At 49.7% G+C, this 17,248-nt stretch overlaps 1 protein-coding gene across 6 annotated transcripts in view; it reads right to left on the reverse strand.

Annotated features, from left to right (window-relative positions):
• The window catches only part of WSCD2 (WSC domain containing 2), a 133,404-nt gene that overhangs the window by 58,648 nt on the left and 57,508 nt on the right, over positions 1-17,248 (reverse strand). For 4 of the 6 annotated variants that reach the window (XM_059876409.1, XM_059876411.1, XM_005218102.5 and 1 more), the window contains one exon: positions 6,161-6,240. The exons of the other annotated variants lie outside the window; for them this stretch is intronic. The gene's annotated coding sequence lies outside the window, so the exon portion shown is untranslated. The remainder of the gene's footprint in view (positions 1-6,160; positions 6,241-17,248) is intronic. 6 annotated transcript variants of the gene reach the window in all.

Below are 17,248 nucleotides of genomic sequence, written 5' to 3' on the forward strand. Positions count from 1 at the left end.
TTCCCATTCTTCTATATTTCAACACATCTTTTCTCTAAGTGGGTGCCAAATGGGTTTTAAGAAGATAATGAGCTCATTAGGAGCTGGCAGGGAACAGAGAGACTGAGGCAGCAGTGGTGTCGGATGTGGGGTTGGGGAAAGGGGGGCGCGGATTCTGAGGAAGGGGGCTCCTCCCGGGGAAGGCGGGCGCTGACTCGAGTCGCCCACACCAGACTGCCGGTGCTGGGAGGTGGGGGAGGTCACCTGGAAGGAGGACGCCCTGGACTCCGAGCCCCGTGTAAGTGGGACCCTGTCTGTGCTCTCGCTACGCCAGCCCCATCCTCTGGCAGACGGTAAGTCCCCAGGGAACACTGGTGCAGAAAATAGTGAGAAGAAGCAGAGAACTTGAACCTCTGCCACAGGTCCCTGCCATGTGCCAAATCCCCGAGTGACAGCCTGAGGGAGTTGCAAATGCAGGGCCCCCTGCAGCAGCCTCCTTCGTTTCTCAGCCTCGGGTGGTCCTAGGGCACAGGGGCCGCCGCTGAGCCAATCCCACTTCCCCCAGGGAAACATCTGTCTCTCCTGTCCACCCATCATCCTTCCTCTCCCTTCTCTCCCTCTCTTTCCAAGTCTCTCTCCAGCTCTCTCTGTCTGTGTCTCTCCAGACAGAACTGGGGAATGGAACTAACTGCCACTGGCGGAACACTGTGTTTGAAGGTTTCACAAGCCTCTAACCAGCTCCTCCCTCCCGGCAACCTGCAAAGTAGGTGTGACTCCGTAGCTGATGTGTGTCCCACCCTGGGCTGCGGGCACGCCTTGGCCTCCAGCTGCCCCTTCTCCTCTGTTTCCGGTTGTTCGTTACAAGCTGGAAGCCAGAATCGCATTAACAAGACTCGACAGGTGTCTTAACCTCTCTGAGCTGCTGTTTTCTCTCAGCAAAGCAGGTAGCCCCTAGAAGTCTCCCTTGCAGGGTCTTGGGGAGGACTTGATGAGATCACTCACAGGGGCAGAGATGGTGTTCCTTACAAGCTGGCTCTCACAGCTTCATCCCTTTGCATTTCACGTGAGACCTGCTCTGGGCGTCAGTTTCCCCGTCTGCTGAAAGTGGCACAAAGCCCCTACCCTGCCTCCCTCCCTGGTTGGCGTGAGTTGGCGTGAGTTGCCGTGAGTTGCCGTGACAGGGAGGCCGAGAGGCCCCCTCTGCGGGAATGACAGTGTTTGGTTACTTCAGTTCGTGTTTCCAGCCAGAGCCCCAGAGTGTCTAAACACAGCCTATTTTTAGCACCAGAATGAACCTCGGGTGCTGAGCTGCCAAGAATATGATGGGCAGGGCAGAGCTGCCCTGAGGGAACGGAAAACAAGAGGTTCAGCTTGTCCCACAGCTCCCTCCCTCGGGGGGCTGTCGCGCTTCCCCCTCCAGATTCTGGGGAGCAGGTATGTCTGGCTGGAAGCCCATAAGGCTGGGCAGGGGCCTGGTTCTCTTTCTACAACTCCCTGAACTTGACCTCAGGGCACAAGCCCAGACACCAGCTGATTCCCTGACCATCCAAACTTGCCAAGAAAAAGATGCTGAGAAATCAGGTTTGCGAAAGTTCAACTTCTTCACGGTTCTGGGGAGGAGATCCACCCGGGGACCTCCAAGAAACTGGGAGCCCAGGTCAGTGGTTATCTTTTGGTCTTGGCTAAATAGTAACAATGTCAGAAACCACTGGCATTTGCTAATACCAAATACACAGGAATTCCAGTTGAGTGAGCTATTTCAATAAAAGATGATGCTGTGAAAGTGTTGCACTCAATGTGCCAGCAAAAAAACTCAACATGCCAACCAGGAAAACTCAGCAGTGGCCACAGTACTGGAAAAGGTCAGTTTTCATTCCAATCCCTAAGAACGGCAATGCCAAAGAATGCTCAAACTACCACACAATTGCACTCATCTCACATGTTGGTAAAATGATGCTCAAAATTCTCCAAGCCAGGCTTCAGCAATATGTGAACCGTGAACTTCCTGATGTTCAAGCTGGTTTTAGAAAAGTCAGAGGAACCAGAAATCAAATTGCCAACATCTGCTGGATCATGGAAAAAGCAAGAGAGTTCCAGAAAAACATCTATTTCTGCTTTATTGACTATGCCAAAGCCTTTGACTGTGTGGACTGCAACAAACTGTGGAAAATTATGAAAGAGATGGGAATACCAGACCACCTGACCTGCCTCTTGAGAAATACGTATGCAGGTCAGAAAGCAACAGTTAGAACTGAACATGGAACAGCAGACTGGTTCCAAATAGGAAAAGGAGTACATCTAGGCTGTATATTGTCACCCTGCTTATTTAACTTATATGCAGAATACATCATGAGAAACGCTGGACTGGAAGAAGCACAAGCTGGAATCAAGATTGCCAGGAGAAATATCAATGATCTCAGATATGCAGATGGCACCACCGTTATGGCAGAAAGCAAAGAAGAACTAAAGAGCCTCTTGATGAAAGTGAGAGAGTGGAAAAGTTGACTTACAGCTCAACATTCAGAAAACTAAGATCATAGGATCTGGTCCCATCACTTTACAGCAAATAGGTGGGGAAACAGTGGAAACAGTGAGAGACTTTATATTTTTGGGCTCCAAAATCACTGCAGATGGTGACTGCAGCCACGAAATTAAAAGACGCTTACTCCTTTGAAGGAAAGTTATGACCAATCTAGACAGCATATTAAAGGGCAGAGACATTATTTTGCCAACAAAAGTGTCTAGTCAAGGCTATGGTTTTTCCAGTGGTCATGTATGGATGTGAGAGTTGGACTGTGAAGAAGGCTGAGCACTGAAGAATTGATGCTTTTGAACTGTGGTGTTGGAGAAGACTCTTGAGAGTCCCTTGGACTGCAAGGAGATCAAACCAGTCCATCCTAAAGGAAATCAGTCCTGAATATTCATTGGAAGGACTAATGCTGAAGCTGAAACTCCAATACTTTGGCCACCTGATGTGAAGAGCTGCCTCATTCATTGGAAAAGACCCTGATGCTGGAAAAGATTGAAGGCAGGAGGAGAAGGGGACAACAGAGGATGAGATGGTTGGATGGCATCACTGACTCAATGGACATGAGTTTGAGTAAACTCCAGGAGTTGGTGATGGACAGAGAGGCCTGGCATGCTATAGTCCATGGGGTCGCAAAGAGTTGGACACGGCTGAGTGACTGAACTGAACTGAACTGAACTACACAGGCACTGTGTTGAGCATCTTATTTCCATTGCACCACTTGATCCTCCCTAGAACGGTTTAACCCCTAGAACAGTTTAACTCCCTGGAATGGTTTAACCCCTGTATACCTCAGTTTCCCCAGTTATAAAAAGGGGGAAATAACAGTACTTACCTCATAGCACTGGTGTAAGGAGTAAATATTAGCAAGTGTCAGTGTTACGTCTTATTATGACTTACAGAGAATATGTGTGGTTTTGCCTCTCAGTGCCCCACTTTCCTGTTACAAGGATCTCATCTTCCTTCACAGGCCCCCCTCATCAAGTCTCAGCTCATATGGCTTGGGCAGAATGGAATCCCCTCCCTAGTCTCTGCAAACACTATTATCTTTCTTTCCTGATAGATGTGTCCAAGATAACACAGGGTGTGTATATATTTAGGAGTGCAACTCCTGGGTCCTACTGTGAGAGCTTCTTATGACTATCCCAGGAAATGACGATCTGTCCTCTAAAATGGCTGTAGTGACAACCCCCCCCCACCACCTCCCCCAGTAACGCATGATGAGCACGCCTATGGCTGCAAATGCCATCCACACTTAATGCTGTCACCCTTTTCGTTTCTGCCCGTCTGCTAAATCTGTACTAGAGGAGGGCTGTGCCCTACCTATAGAATTGACTTCCAAATGCCATTTGGAAGCAGACTCAGTCGACGGATGGGAGTCGGTGTTTAAATGCGCAGCTCCCTCACCCCACTGATGGAGTAAGTCAGGCTGTCTTTGCACAGGCTCCTGAGCTTCCCCAGCCTCAGGGGCCCTCAGTGGTAGCTGACTGACAGCACCACCTTGCCTTGATGTTTTCCCTTCCCTGTTTTTCTTCCCCACGCAGGGTGTGGCTCAGCTGGTAAAGAATCCGCCTGCAACGTGGGAGACCTGGGTTCGATCCCTGGGTTGGAAAGATCCCCTGGAGAACGGAACGGCCACCCACTCCAGTGTCCTGGCCTGGAGAATTTCACGGACTGTATAGTCCATGGGGTCACAAAGAGTCAGGCACAACTGAACAGCTTTCACCAGGGAAGGAAAAGGATTAGTGTGCCTTTCACCTAAAAAGTACTTTTACTTACCCATGGTATCCGTTACTTGGCATATACCCTGACTTATCCAATCTTTTCCTTATCATTAGATACGTAAAATATTTCATTTTCCTTCCTTGTACATAAATAGTGCTATGCTGAACCTGCTGAATGTAGATCTCCACCCAGATTCCTGGAAAGCAATACATGACCTCTCATGAGTGTGAAGTGTGGGCACGATTACACCCATCTTACAGGTGAGCAAGCTAAGGCTCACGGAGATTCAGTAGCTTGTCCATGTGCACACAGGTTGCGCTGCCTCTTCCGTCTCACCCACCTCCCAGGAAGAGTCTCCAGAACCCCGACTCCCCACTCCCTCGCTTTCCAGGACAGAGACTCACCCACCACTGCCCAGAGCTGACAGCTCACCATCGATGTCCCCTTTCATTCATCTTTCCCAAAACTCGAGAAAATAAATGAGAAGGCAAAATGCCATTAGCTTAATGGCCTTTAACACCCAGCCATCTGCCATGATGTAATTAAATAAAAAAATCAGAGGGAACATATGGTGCCCATTATGAATAAATATTAAAATTTTGTTTCCCCAGCTAATGACTCCGGCATCTCTTGCTCCACAGGCAAACTTTACGGCCATCGTCACTTGTGACAGGGAATCAGGCTGAGCCGTAGTGAGAAACGTGAGGAATTGTGTCAGATCTGGGGTAAGATCTAGTTGTCAGCCATTTCTGGCTTGAATCTGCCTCAGCCACGGGGTGGCTGTGTGATGTCAACAAGTGGTGTGAGACTCAGTTTCCCCATCTGTAAAATAGGAACAATTCACTCTGCCTCGTTGGGAAAGTATAAGGGCGAAAGAAGCTAATGTCTTTAAAATACATAGTAGGGCTTCCCCGAGGTTCAGTAGTTGAGAATCCGCCTTGAAATGCAGGGGACGCCAGTTGGATCCTGGTCCAGGAAGATCGCACGTGCCGCTATGCGACTAAGCCTGTGAGCCACAACTACTGAGCCGGCCCTCTAGACCGAGAGCCAAAACCACGGAAGCCTGTGTGCCCTAGGGCCCGTGCTCCGCAGCAAAAGAAGCCACTGCAATGCGAAGCCCGCACACCGCAACTAGAGAGCAGCCCCTACTCTCCCCGCCCGCCACAACCAGAGAAAGCCTGCATGCAGCACCGAAGACCCAGCCAAAAACAAACAAATAAATAAAATACAGAGCATTCTAGTAACCGCACGTGCTAACATTCGTTGAGCACCTCCCACGTCAGAGTCGGACATGACTGGAGCGACTCAGCACACAGGCACGCACGCACGTGCAAGAAACTGTTCTATACGTCAGTTTGTTCTATCCTTCCAACAATCCTATATGAAAGATCTCACGTGTTAGCCTCATTTTGCAGATGAGACAACTGAGGTTCAGAGAAGTTAAGTCACCTACGCAAGGTCACACAGCTAAGGAATGGTGGCTGCTGCTGCTGCTGCTACGTCGCTTCAGTCGTGTCCAACTCTGTGCGACGCCATAGACGGCAGCCCACCAGGCTCCCCCATCCCTGGGATTCTCCAGGCAAGAACACTGGAGTGGGTTTCCATTTCCTTCTCCAGTGCATGAAAGTGAAAAGGGAAAGTGAAGTTGCGCAGTCGTGTCCAACTCTTAGCGACCCCATGGACCGCAGCCTACCAGGCTCCTCTGTCCATGGGATTTTCCAGGCAAGAGTACTGGAGTGGGATGTCATTGCCTTCTCCAAAGGAATGGTGGAGCAGGGCTCAAACAAAGGCGATCTGGCTTCAGAACATGCACTCTTAACCAAGGGGACTCAGTAAGAGTTAGTTACAGTTAGTCTTCAAAGATACACTACACAAAACCCAGACACAGTCTAACCAGATGATCCAGCAATCATGCTCCTTGGTACTTACCCAAAGGAGTCCAAAACTTATGCCCACACAGCAGCCTGCACAGGGAGGCTTATAGCAGCGTTACTCGTAACTGACAAAACCTGTAAGCAACCAAGAGGTCCTTCAGTAGGTGAATGATTAAAATAAACTGTGGTACATCCAGACAATGGAATAATATTCAGTGGTAAAAGGAAATGAGCTGTCAAGCCATGAAAAGACATGAAGGAAACATCAATGTATATTCCTAAGTGGAAGAAGCCAATCTGAAAAGGCTACACAGTGTGATTCCAACTATCAATATATGACATTCTGGAAAAGCAGGACTACGGAGACAGCAAAAAGATAAGTGGGTGCCAGGGGTTAGGAGGGGACGGATGCGTAGGTGACCTGATGATTTTTAGGGTGAGGACGCACTTCTATAAGATGCTACAATGGTATGTGTAAGTAAGTAAACGTTAGTCGCTCAGTCGTGTCTGATTCTTTGTGATTCCATGGACTATAGCCTGCTAGGCTCCTCTATCCATGGGATACTCCAGGCAAGAATACTAGAGTGGGTTGCCATGCCCTTCTCCAGGGAATCTTTCCAACCCAGGGATCCAGCTCGTGTCTCCTGCATTGCAGGCAGATTCTTTACCATCTGAGCCACCAGGGAAGCCCACTGCACTGGTAGATACACATTACACATTTGCCAAAATCTACAGAATGTACCACTCCAGTAATGAATCCTAAGGTAAACTATCAACTTTGGGCAAAAACGATGTGTCAATGCAGGTTAATCAATTATAAACAATGTCCCACTCTTCTGGGGGATGTCGATGGTGCAGGAGGCCATCTGAGGTGAGGGGCAGGGGATACATGGGAAATCTCCCAACTTTCTGCCCAATTTTGCTGTGAGAGTAAAACTTCTCTAAAAAGCAAAGTCAATTTTTTTTTTTTTTAAAGGGGAGGTAATCACATGCTTGAAAAGGCATGGACTCATTGGAGTAGCTTTTTAGTGAATCGTCTAAACTCTGAGCTGGGGAGAAGGGAAACAGTTGCAGGAAGGGACGAGGGTGTGGTGGGGAGATAAAGGTCATGATGAAATGACAGTTCTGGGCGCCTCTGGTGGCTCAGTGGTAAAGAATCCTCTGCCGGTGCAAGACACAGGTTTGCTCCCTGATCTGGAAGGATGCCACATGCCACAGGATGACTAAGCCCACGAACCACAACTACTGAGCCCAGCATGGTCAATAAATAAATAAGTAAAGAAAAAAAATATACATATATAAGAAATGACAGTTCCCCTTTTCAAGTGGTTTGATTAAGGGTCACCCAGTCCACTGGTCTTCCCTGTCAGGCGGCTGGCAACTCTCCTCTGAGCCCAGATCACTTTCCTCGCCAAGAGGGACTTCAAAAGAAAGGCCCCAAATCCCTATCATTAAGCCATCTGGAGTCATCCTTCTCCCTCCAGGAGCTGCTGTGTGGTGGGTCAATTAGTGCGTATTTGCATAGAGGTCCTTAATAGGCTGCTAATTGTCTGGGGGAGAAAATAGATGGCTCTGCCGGTTCTGGGCAGAATGTTTACCCAGAGGGGCCGACCTCCAGGGGGTGGCAGAGAACCGTGGGGAAGGAGGGAGGGGAGGGGTGGGATGGGATGGAAGGGAGTGAACTGAGTGAATTATCACCGACTCAGGTGCAGTAAGGAGAAGGATTTTGTGAATCTTTTGCTTCGGTGTGTGTGTGTGTGTGTGTGTGTGTGTGTGTGTATACTGGCTCCTAAGGCAAAATGCATTTCTCCCTGTAGGTTCATAAAAATCATTTGAAGGAGAATAGTTAGGGAGAGGTTCTTTGGGTACAGTGGTTGCAGAAGAACCTACCAAGCAGAAAGCGTTTGAGCTGAGACCTGAAAAATGAGAAGGAGGCAGGCATAGATGATCTGGGGCAAGGCTCTCCCAGACAGAGGTGGGAAGGGACCCTGAACACCCCAGGGACCTGCACTGGGGTGGGGTCAGTGTGGAGAGAGCAGAGGCTGGGCAGCGAGCTTCCATCCTGCAGGGGCCATGGATTCTGCTCAGGACTGTTTCTGAACGCAGAGTGACCCATCCCTGATTCCTCTGGTTAACAATGTGGGGATGGAGCTGAAGGAGTCCCCAAAGGACCCTCCCTGCCCCAGCGGGGTATGGCCATGTCTCTGTGGCTCAGGGAGGCTGAAAGGGTAGCCCAGGATCACATGGCCAGGCCAGGGCTGTGTTGGCTCCAGGTTTGTTCCCTGTGTGCCCACGCCGCTCCCTGCCAGCCCCCATCACCCCCTGCCCAGCCATGACTAGTGACTCGCTGTTTGCAGGCTCCACACTGGCCGTGGAGGTTTAAGCTCTAATTTAGAAACAATGACGGCTCCCAGTAGCTGCTCTTCTCAGAGAGGAATTTTCCACCAGGGGTTTCCCCAGCAAGAACCACTGTCCCCACTCTCCAATCAAGCAAGCCTAGTTGTTCTTTCTAAGCCAGTGCGCAGGTGTGTGTGTGTGTGTGTGTGTGTGTGTGTGTGTGTGTGTGTGTGTGTTGGAGGGAGGGGTCTCTGCCCACGGCCCAGCTGTATGGGTTCAAGTTCTCTTCCACCATGGGGCACTCAGTGCTCTTGGAGGGGCCACCGGCCCCTGCAGCTGGCTCAGAGCAGGTCTACTAGGTGGGTTCAGAGCCTATCAGAGCTGGAGGGAGGACCCTTCACAAGCCCCAGGCCGGCTTCCTTACTGACAGATGGGGAAACTGAGGCTCAGAGGGGAAAGCGGAGGGACCACCCACAGTCATCCAGTGACTCACCCAGACCTGAAGCCTTGGCACCTTCCCTGGGAAGGAAAGAAAGTGGGTAGACGACCATTTATTGCACACCTACTACGTGCCAGGCGCCTCCATCTAACCGCATCTAGACTCTCCCCTGGGGCTCTGCTCGGCAGGTTGGTTTATTCTCACTTTACAGATGAGGCAGTCGAGGTGGGGAGGGTCAGCCCACTCTCCAAAAGGCAGAGCCGGGGAGCGGCAGCGTGAGACTCGAATCTGGGCCCGCCCACTCTGGCATGTCAATCATAACTTCCTGCAGCGGCAGAGGCGGGTGGCTTGATTCGGAAGCCCTCACAGTCCAAGGGCCTTTCTCCAGGGAGTCTGCTCAGTCATCTGGCAACGCTTCTTGAGGCTCCTCAGCTGGGAATGAGGGAAGGGAGCCCCTTCTAGAAGGCCCAGGGGTCCCCAGGCCCCTGGGGTATCTTCACCACATCCTTCAGTGGCCCAAGAAGTTCTGGCGTCCCACGCAGACAACCACTGCCTGAAACTGACCAATACTTCAGCCTCTTGAAGTCTTCTCACCTCTAAGAAGGTGGCACACGACCACACATGTGCAAGTGCCAATACAGATGCGCATGCGTGAACACGTGCATTCCCCACGCCCGCCCAGTCCTTCGCCCCGGAGCAGGTACACACGCGTGCCCATATCTGTCGGTCCATCCCCATGACAGCACAGGGCAGGCATCCTTCAATCCACTTTGCAAGTGAGCCCAGAGGGCGCTCGGTGACTTACCCAAGAAACGGGTTCAGTGTTACAGGTAAAACAAGAAATGGAAGCTTCCCGTTTGGCCCAAAGATAGTTTCTTAACCCCTGGGATGGTCAAGAGCATAAACCAGCTGCTGCTGCTGCTAAGTCGCTTCAGTCGTGTCCGACTCTGTGCGACCCCATAGATGGCAGCCCACCAGGCTCCCTCGTCCCTGGGATTCTCCAGGCAAGAACACTGGAGTGGGTTGCCATTTTCTTCTCCAATGCAGGAAAGTGAAAAGTGAAAGTGATGTTGCTCAGTCGTGTCGGACTCCTCGAGACCCCATGGACTGCACATGGCTTCAAAAGTCTAGGCCAGAGTTTCTCAAGCTCAGCACTACCGACATTGTTGATACTGGACAATTCCTGGCTGGCAGGGGTGTGGAGGCCATCCTGTGTATTGTAGGGGTTGGTGTCTCTGGCCTCTGCCCATTAGATGCCAGCGTTGTCCCCCCAACAGCTCCACCCCGCCCCCCAAATTATGACAATGAAGAATGTCTCTAGACAGTGTTCTAGATTTTGCTTGTGGGAGTAAAGAGAGGTGTGTATCAGAACACCACCCTTAGACCCATCTGACTCCAGCTTCACGAAGTTGTCGTCTCCGCTTCTAAAGCTTAATTCTAGATTTTATCCTAATGCTTTTTCATAAGACTCTATGAGAAGGCCCCATGTTAGGATCCCTGACCTCCAGCATTCTGTGCTGGGATTCCAGGGTCAGTTTCAATGTTGGCAGGTTCTCTGATTCCGAAATTCTTTTCTAAGCCCCTGAGATCCTGTCTCCTCCCGTGTCAAGGTTGAAACTCTCCCTGGGAGACGGCCATGCCTCGCTGCCTTCCAGCAACCAGCATGAAAGATGTGCCCATGAATTATATATTTCCTGTCATCCCTTAATTGCTTGGCAATTACAGACCACCAAGGGTCATGTGCCTGGAGCAAGAACCTCCCCTTTGGCAGAGGGAAAACAGCTGGGTGGAAACTCACCAATGTACATAAAGACGTTACCTCTCGCAGGGTAGGTGGAGGAGTGGTTTTGTTTTGTTTTCTTCGTTTTGTTTATCTGTATTTTCTTTTTCCACAGTCAGTTGGGGTTCAGAGAAAGAGATGGAGAATGCGTGCGCTTTGATGTCGGTAAATCCCATGGACAGAGGGGCCTGGTTGGCTGCAGTCAATGGCATCACAAAGAATCAGACATGACTGAGTCTCACACACACACACACAACTTGGGCTGGAATCTTGGCTTCATCACTTACTAGCATTGAGAAGGTGAGGAAGCCACTTACCTTTTCTAAGCTGCGGGTTCCACACTCATAAAATGGGATGAGGATGACGGTACTCGCTGCTGGAGTTGTTTAGGGGGTTAGTTCACGTAATGCATGTAGAGCACTTAGCCGGGAGTCAGGCGTACGTGCGGGGGGACCGAACCCAGGTCTCCCACGTTGCAGGCAGATTCTTTACCATCTGAGCCACAAGGGAAGCCCAACACAGTCACAATGACTGCTAACTTCATTTTTGACCCAACCCAGGCAGCTATGGCATGGTGGCGGGCACGTGGGTTCTGCACTGTGTTAGTAGTTCTGCTGTGTTCTGGGGAGGGCATGTCCCCTCTCCGAGCCCTCTTTACACGTCTCTTTTCCTGATGTGTAAAATGGGCAGAAACATGCCACTTCTCAAGGTCTCTCACAGGCATCTGGTGCCAACAGGCATGCCCAGCTATTATTACCCCATTCCAGAGGGCTGGTGGGCACAGAGCCAGGCAGGGTGGGACTGGGGCAGAAGCTGGAACTGGAGGCGGCATCTTATCTCTCAACTTATTTCTGGTTCTGCTACAGCACAGCCTCCCCTCCCACCCCACCAGCCCTAACATTAATAGGTCGCTGCTGTCATGATGTCTTTAAATTTAGAACACCGCCCCCCCCCCCACACACAAACACGCATCCACCCACACACCCCCAGGAATAAATCTGCCAGGGTGGGAGAGAGGAAGGTCTGTCTCATTACAGACCTTCCTCATTACAAGAGGAAGAAGGAGGCAGTTTGATGCTGGAGGCTGCAGCAGCCAGGGTCTTGGGATAGGGAAGTTCCCCTCCTCCCTGCCCCGAGTGCTGGACAGGAGGTCAGGGTGCTCGGGTGCTCACCTCATGGGGCCCACCAGCAAGGCCAGTCCCGGGAAGGAAGGGGTGGGCTAGGTAACCACTCGGGTCTGTGGGCTTGAATCTGGACATCCCTGCAGGCAGGCTGGGTGCCCTGGGTGAGGTGTGCAGCCTCTCTGAGCTGGAGTTTCCTCATCTATAAATGAAAATTTTTGTGGGGTCATCTTCAAGGGCAGGTGACCTGTGTGGTCCTGCGGGGCTCTGCACTAGGTTTTAGCTGTCTGTTGTCACTGTCTTGAATTTCTTAATAATCTTTGAACAAGGGACATTTTCATTTTGTTCTGGGCTCTCTGCAAAGTATGTCGCTGATTTGGGGTGGTTGTAAAAGTTGAAGGAGACTCATGACGGAAATTCCTAGTCCAGTGCGGGGCACCGGTGGATACACAGGCCTGGTATCTCCCTTCCCTTCGTCTTCCTGCTGCATCTTCCAAGCTCATTCTATGACTGTGTGGCCCAGGGCAAGTGGCTTACCCTCTCTGCACCTTCAGTTTCTCCTTTGTAAAACAAAAAAGCAAAAACTGACTTAAATTTTCTCTGGCTCCACTTAGTGTTCCCCCAACCCTCTCCCCTGGCCATTCAAACGGCAATGCACTCATTCATTCATGCAGTCATTCAACAAACGTTCGCTGAGTGCCAACCCCCTGCCAAACCAAAGTTTGCCATACAGATCTGCCTGAATTAGCAGATCTATCCACGGGGAGGGTTTATCCTGCACAAACTTCACAAATGCATCATCTCTGGGTGTAAAAATGTCACCTTCCTCATCTCAAAACAACACTTCTCTGATCCACAGGAGCCCAGGATTCTCCCCCAACTCCAGTCTGGCACATTTATACAAGGGAGTACTACTCAGTCATAAAAAGGACAAACTATTGATAGACGTTTGGGACAGTACTGATGACTCTCCCAGACATTATGCTGAGAGCAAGAAGCCAGACTCAAAAGGATATATGGTTCATATACATGACATTCTAGAAAAGGCCAAGGGAAAACATACTGGTGGTGGCCAAGGGCTAGAATCAGGGAAGAAAATGACTGCGAAGGGGCACAGAGGAATTTTTGAGGGTAACAGAAGCTTGTATATCCTGACTCTGCTGGTGGCTGCATGGCGGAATGCGTTTGTATGCTTGTTTGTTTGTTTGTTTGTTTTTGTTTGGTTTATTTATTTATTTTTTTGTCTCACTGAGCAGCATATGAGACCTCTTAGTTCCCCGACCAGGGATCGAACCCTGGCCTCCTGCAGCAGAAGCACCGAGTCTTAACCCCTGGATCTCCAGAGAAGTCCTTGAATGCATTTGTTAAAAAGTCCCAGAGATATAAACTATAATGGGTGAAGTTAACTGTAGGCAAATGATACTCAATAAGAGACATTAAAAAAAAAAAAAAAAACAAAACCCATTGTGCTTTTTCCTGCAATGCCAGCTGAGCTCCGAAGGGAAGAGATGCTTCCCAGAGAATCAACACCTGCTCACTTCTCATCCTGGGCCCCTGGGATGCTCACCTGGCGGGAAGGGATAGCTCAGCCAGGGCAGGGACAGCTCCCATGAGCACCTGGGCTCCCACGTGACCCTCATCCCATTGCCTGCTCCGAGAGCAAGAGTTTTCGGGGTTATTTTTGCTCTGAGAAGTACCAGCCACAGGGTACTTTCTCTGCAGGCAGCCGCCACCCCCTGCTGTGTTTACATAAAAACACATTTGCACAGGGTTTTGTTTTTACATTTGCCTCAGAGGCCTGGAGTCTATTAAATGTGGGGAGGCCTGATGATCTGGCTGGAAGCAGCTGATGGGAGAGGGCAGGCTGAAGGAAGATGCTCTAGGCCTGCATTTCCTCCCAGTCCCAGGGAGCCCTGGGTCTCTCTGCAGAGGGGATAAAAGGGCTCACTGAACTCTCTTGTGCATGTGCCCGGCATTTCTCAACCTCAGCCCCACTGACATTTGGGGCTGCGTGATTTATTGTTGAGGGGGGCTGCTCTGTATACCGCAGAAGCATCCCTGGCTTCTGCCTACCAGCATCCTTCCACCAGTTGAGATGATCAAAAACATCTTCAGTCGCTCAGTCGTGTCTTTGTGACCCCACGGACTGCAGCACACCAGGCTTCCCTGTCCATCACCAGCTCCCGGAGTTTGCCAAGTGTCTCCTGCAGGGCAAAATCGCCCCCACTTGAGAACCACTGGCACACACACGAAGATACACACACGAAAGCTCAGCTCAGGAACTCTCCGCCTTTCAACGCCCACCTGAAACAAGCGCTGACGCTGTCTCCCGCACCTCTGCATCCCTGGCTCTTTCCCCAGTGCCTGGCGTGCAACGTTTGAGAGGCTCAAAGGCGTTCTGTGGCATGAGCAGACCATGGCGGCACGACTGATACCGACGGCCACCGGTTTCCGCGGCTGGGAGGGCACTGTCCGGCATTCGGACTCTGGCCACCATGCAGGTTTGCACCATGTGCCAGGCTGTTCCCACATCACCTCACCCGGCCCACAGATTGAGGCCCATGACTGTCTCCATTTTCCATGTAAGGAAACTCAGCTAGCGTGTGGTAGAACTAGGATTTATGGGCTTCCCTGGTGGCTCAGTCAGTAAAGAATCCGCCTGCAATGCAGGAGAACCAAGTTCAATCCTTGGGTCGGGAAGATCCCCTGGAGAAGGGAATGGCTACCCATTCCAGTATTCTAGCCTGGAGAATCCCATGGACAGAGGAGCCTGGCGGGCTACAGTCCATGGGATTGCAAGGAGTAGGACATTATGGAGCAACAAAGCACGCATGCACGCTGAGCTGGGATTTAAGCCTAGAAATATCTGTTGCCAGGGCTCACTCTCTTAATTATCACATTCCATTTAAGGCACTTGCAGCCTTAAATATTCTTTAAGGATGGGATGGGAAATAGTGACAATAATTTCCTCCTTAACCAAACTCTGCACAGACTCCCCTGAACTCTTTTTCACATCAGATCAGATCAGTTGCTCAGTCGTGTCCGACTCTTTGCGACCCCATGAATCGCAGCACGCCAGGCCTCCCTGTCATCACCAACTCCCGGAGTTCACTGAGACTCACATCCATTGAGTCAGTGATGCCATCCAGCCATCTCATCCTCTGTCGTCCCCTTCTCCTCCTGCCCCCAATCCCTCCCAGCATCAGAGTCTTTTCCAATGAGTCAACTCTACGCATGAGGTGGCCAAAGTACTAAAGTTTCAGCTTTAGCATCATTCCTTCCAAAGAAATCCCGGGGCTGATCTCCTTCAGAATGGACTGGTTGGATCTCCTTGCAGTCCAAGGGACTCTCAAGAGTCTTCTCCAACACCACAGTTCAAAAGCATCAATTCTTCGATGCTCAGCCTTGCTTCACAGTCCAACTCTCACATCCATATATGACCACAGGAAAAACCATAGCCTTGACTAGACGAACCTTTGTTGGCAAAGTAATGTCTCTGCTTTTGAATATGCTATCTAGGTTGGTCATAACTTTCCTTCCAAGGAGTAAGCGTCTTTTAATTTCATGGCTGCAGTCACCATCTGCAGTGATTTTGGAGTCCAGAAAAATAAAGTCTGACACTGTTTCCACTGTTTCCCCATCTATTTCCCATGAAGTGATGGGAATGGATGCCATGATCTTCGTTTTCTGAATGTTGAGCTTTAAGCCCACTTTTTCACTCTACACTTTCACCTTTATCAAGAGGCTTTTTAGTTCCTCTTCACTTTCTGCCATAAGGGTGGTGTCATCTGCATATCTGAGGTTACTGATATTTCTCCCGGCAATCCTGACTCCAGCTTGTGTTTCTTCCAGTCCAGCGTTTCTCATGATGTACTCTGCATATAAGTTAAATAAGAGGGTGACAATATACAGCCTTGACGTACTCCTTTTCCTATTTGGAACCAGTCTGTTGTTCCATGTCCGGTTCTAACTGTTGCTTCCTGACCTGCATACAAATTTCTCAAGAGGCAGGTCAGGTGGTCTGGTATTCTCATCTCTTTCAGAATTTTCCACAGTTTATTGTGATCCACACAGTCAAAGGCTTTGGCATAGTCAATAAAGCAGGCATAGATGTTTTTCTGGAACTCTCTTGCTTTTTCCATGATCCAGCAGATGTTGGCAATTTGATCTCTGGTTCCTCTGCCTTTTCTAAAACCAGCTTGAACATCAGGAAGTTCACGGTTCACATATTGCTGAAGCCTGGCTTGGAGAATTTTGAGCATTACTTTACTAGCGTGTGAGATGAGTGCAATTGTGCGGTAGTTTGAGCGTTCTTTGGCATTGCCTTTCTTTGGGATTGGAATGAAAACTGACCTTTTCCAGTCCTGTGGCCACTGCTGAGTTTTCCAAATTTGCTGGCATACTGAGTGCAGCACTTTCACAGCATCATCTTTCAGGATTAGGAATAGCTCAACTGGAATTCTATCACCTCCACTAGCTTTGTTCGTAGTGATGCTTTCTAAGGCCCACTTGACTTCACATTCCAGGATGTCTGGCTCTAGGTCAGTGATCGCACCATCGTGATTATCTGGGTCACGAAGCTCTTTTTTGTACAGTTCTTCTGTGTATTCTTGCCATCTCTTCTTAATATCTTCTGCTTCTGTTAGGTCCATACCATTTCTGTCCTTTATCGAGCCCATCTTTGCATGAAATGTTCCTTTGGTATCTCTGATTTTCTTGAAGAGATCTCTAGTCTTTCCCATTTTGTTGTTTTCCTGTATTTCTTTGCATTGATCGCTGAAGAAGGCTTTCTTATCTCTTCTTGCTATTCTTTGGAACTCTGCATTCAGATGTTTATATCTTTTCTTTTCTCCTTTGCTTTTCACTTCTCTTCTTTTCACAGATATTTGTAAGGCCTCCCCAGACAGATGTCTCTTATTGTTGTTGTTTAATCGCTAATTCGTGTCTGACTCTTTGTGACTCTGTGGACTGCAGCACGCCAGGCTCCTCTGTTCTCTGCTATCTCCAGGAATTTGCTCAAATTCATATCCATTGAGATGGTGATGCTATCTAACCATCTCATCCTCTGCCACCCACTTCTCCTTTTGCCTTCAGTCTTTCCCCAGTGTCAGGGTCTTTTCCAATGAGTTGGCTCTTTGCATCAGGGGGCCAAAGTATTGGAGCTTCAGCTTCAGCAACAGTCCTTCCAATGACTGTTCAGGGTTGATTTCCCTTAGGATTGACTGGTTTGATCTTCTTGTAGCACGAGGGATGCTCAAGAGTCTTCTCCAGCACCACAGTTCAAAAACATCAGTTCTTTGGTGTTCAGTCTTCTCTATAGACCAACTCTCATATCCATCCAATTTACCTTGATTTATGGACCAAACATTCCAGATTCCTAAGCAATATTGTTCTTTACAGCATCGGACTTTCCTTTTACCACCAGACACATCCACAGCTGAACGTCACTTCTGCTTTGGCCCAGCT

Source organism: Bos taurus, chromosome 17 (assembly GCF_002263795.3).
Source record: "Bos taurus isolate L1 Dominette 01449 registration number 42190680 breed Hereford chromosome 17, ARS-UCD2.0, whole genome shotgun sequence".
Lineage (NCBI taxonomy): Eukaryota > Metazoa > Chordata > Mammalia > Artiodactyla > Bovidae > Bos > Bos taurus.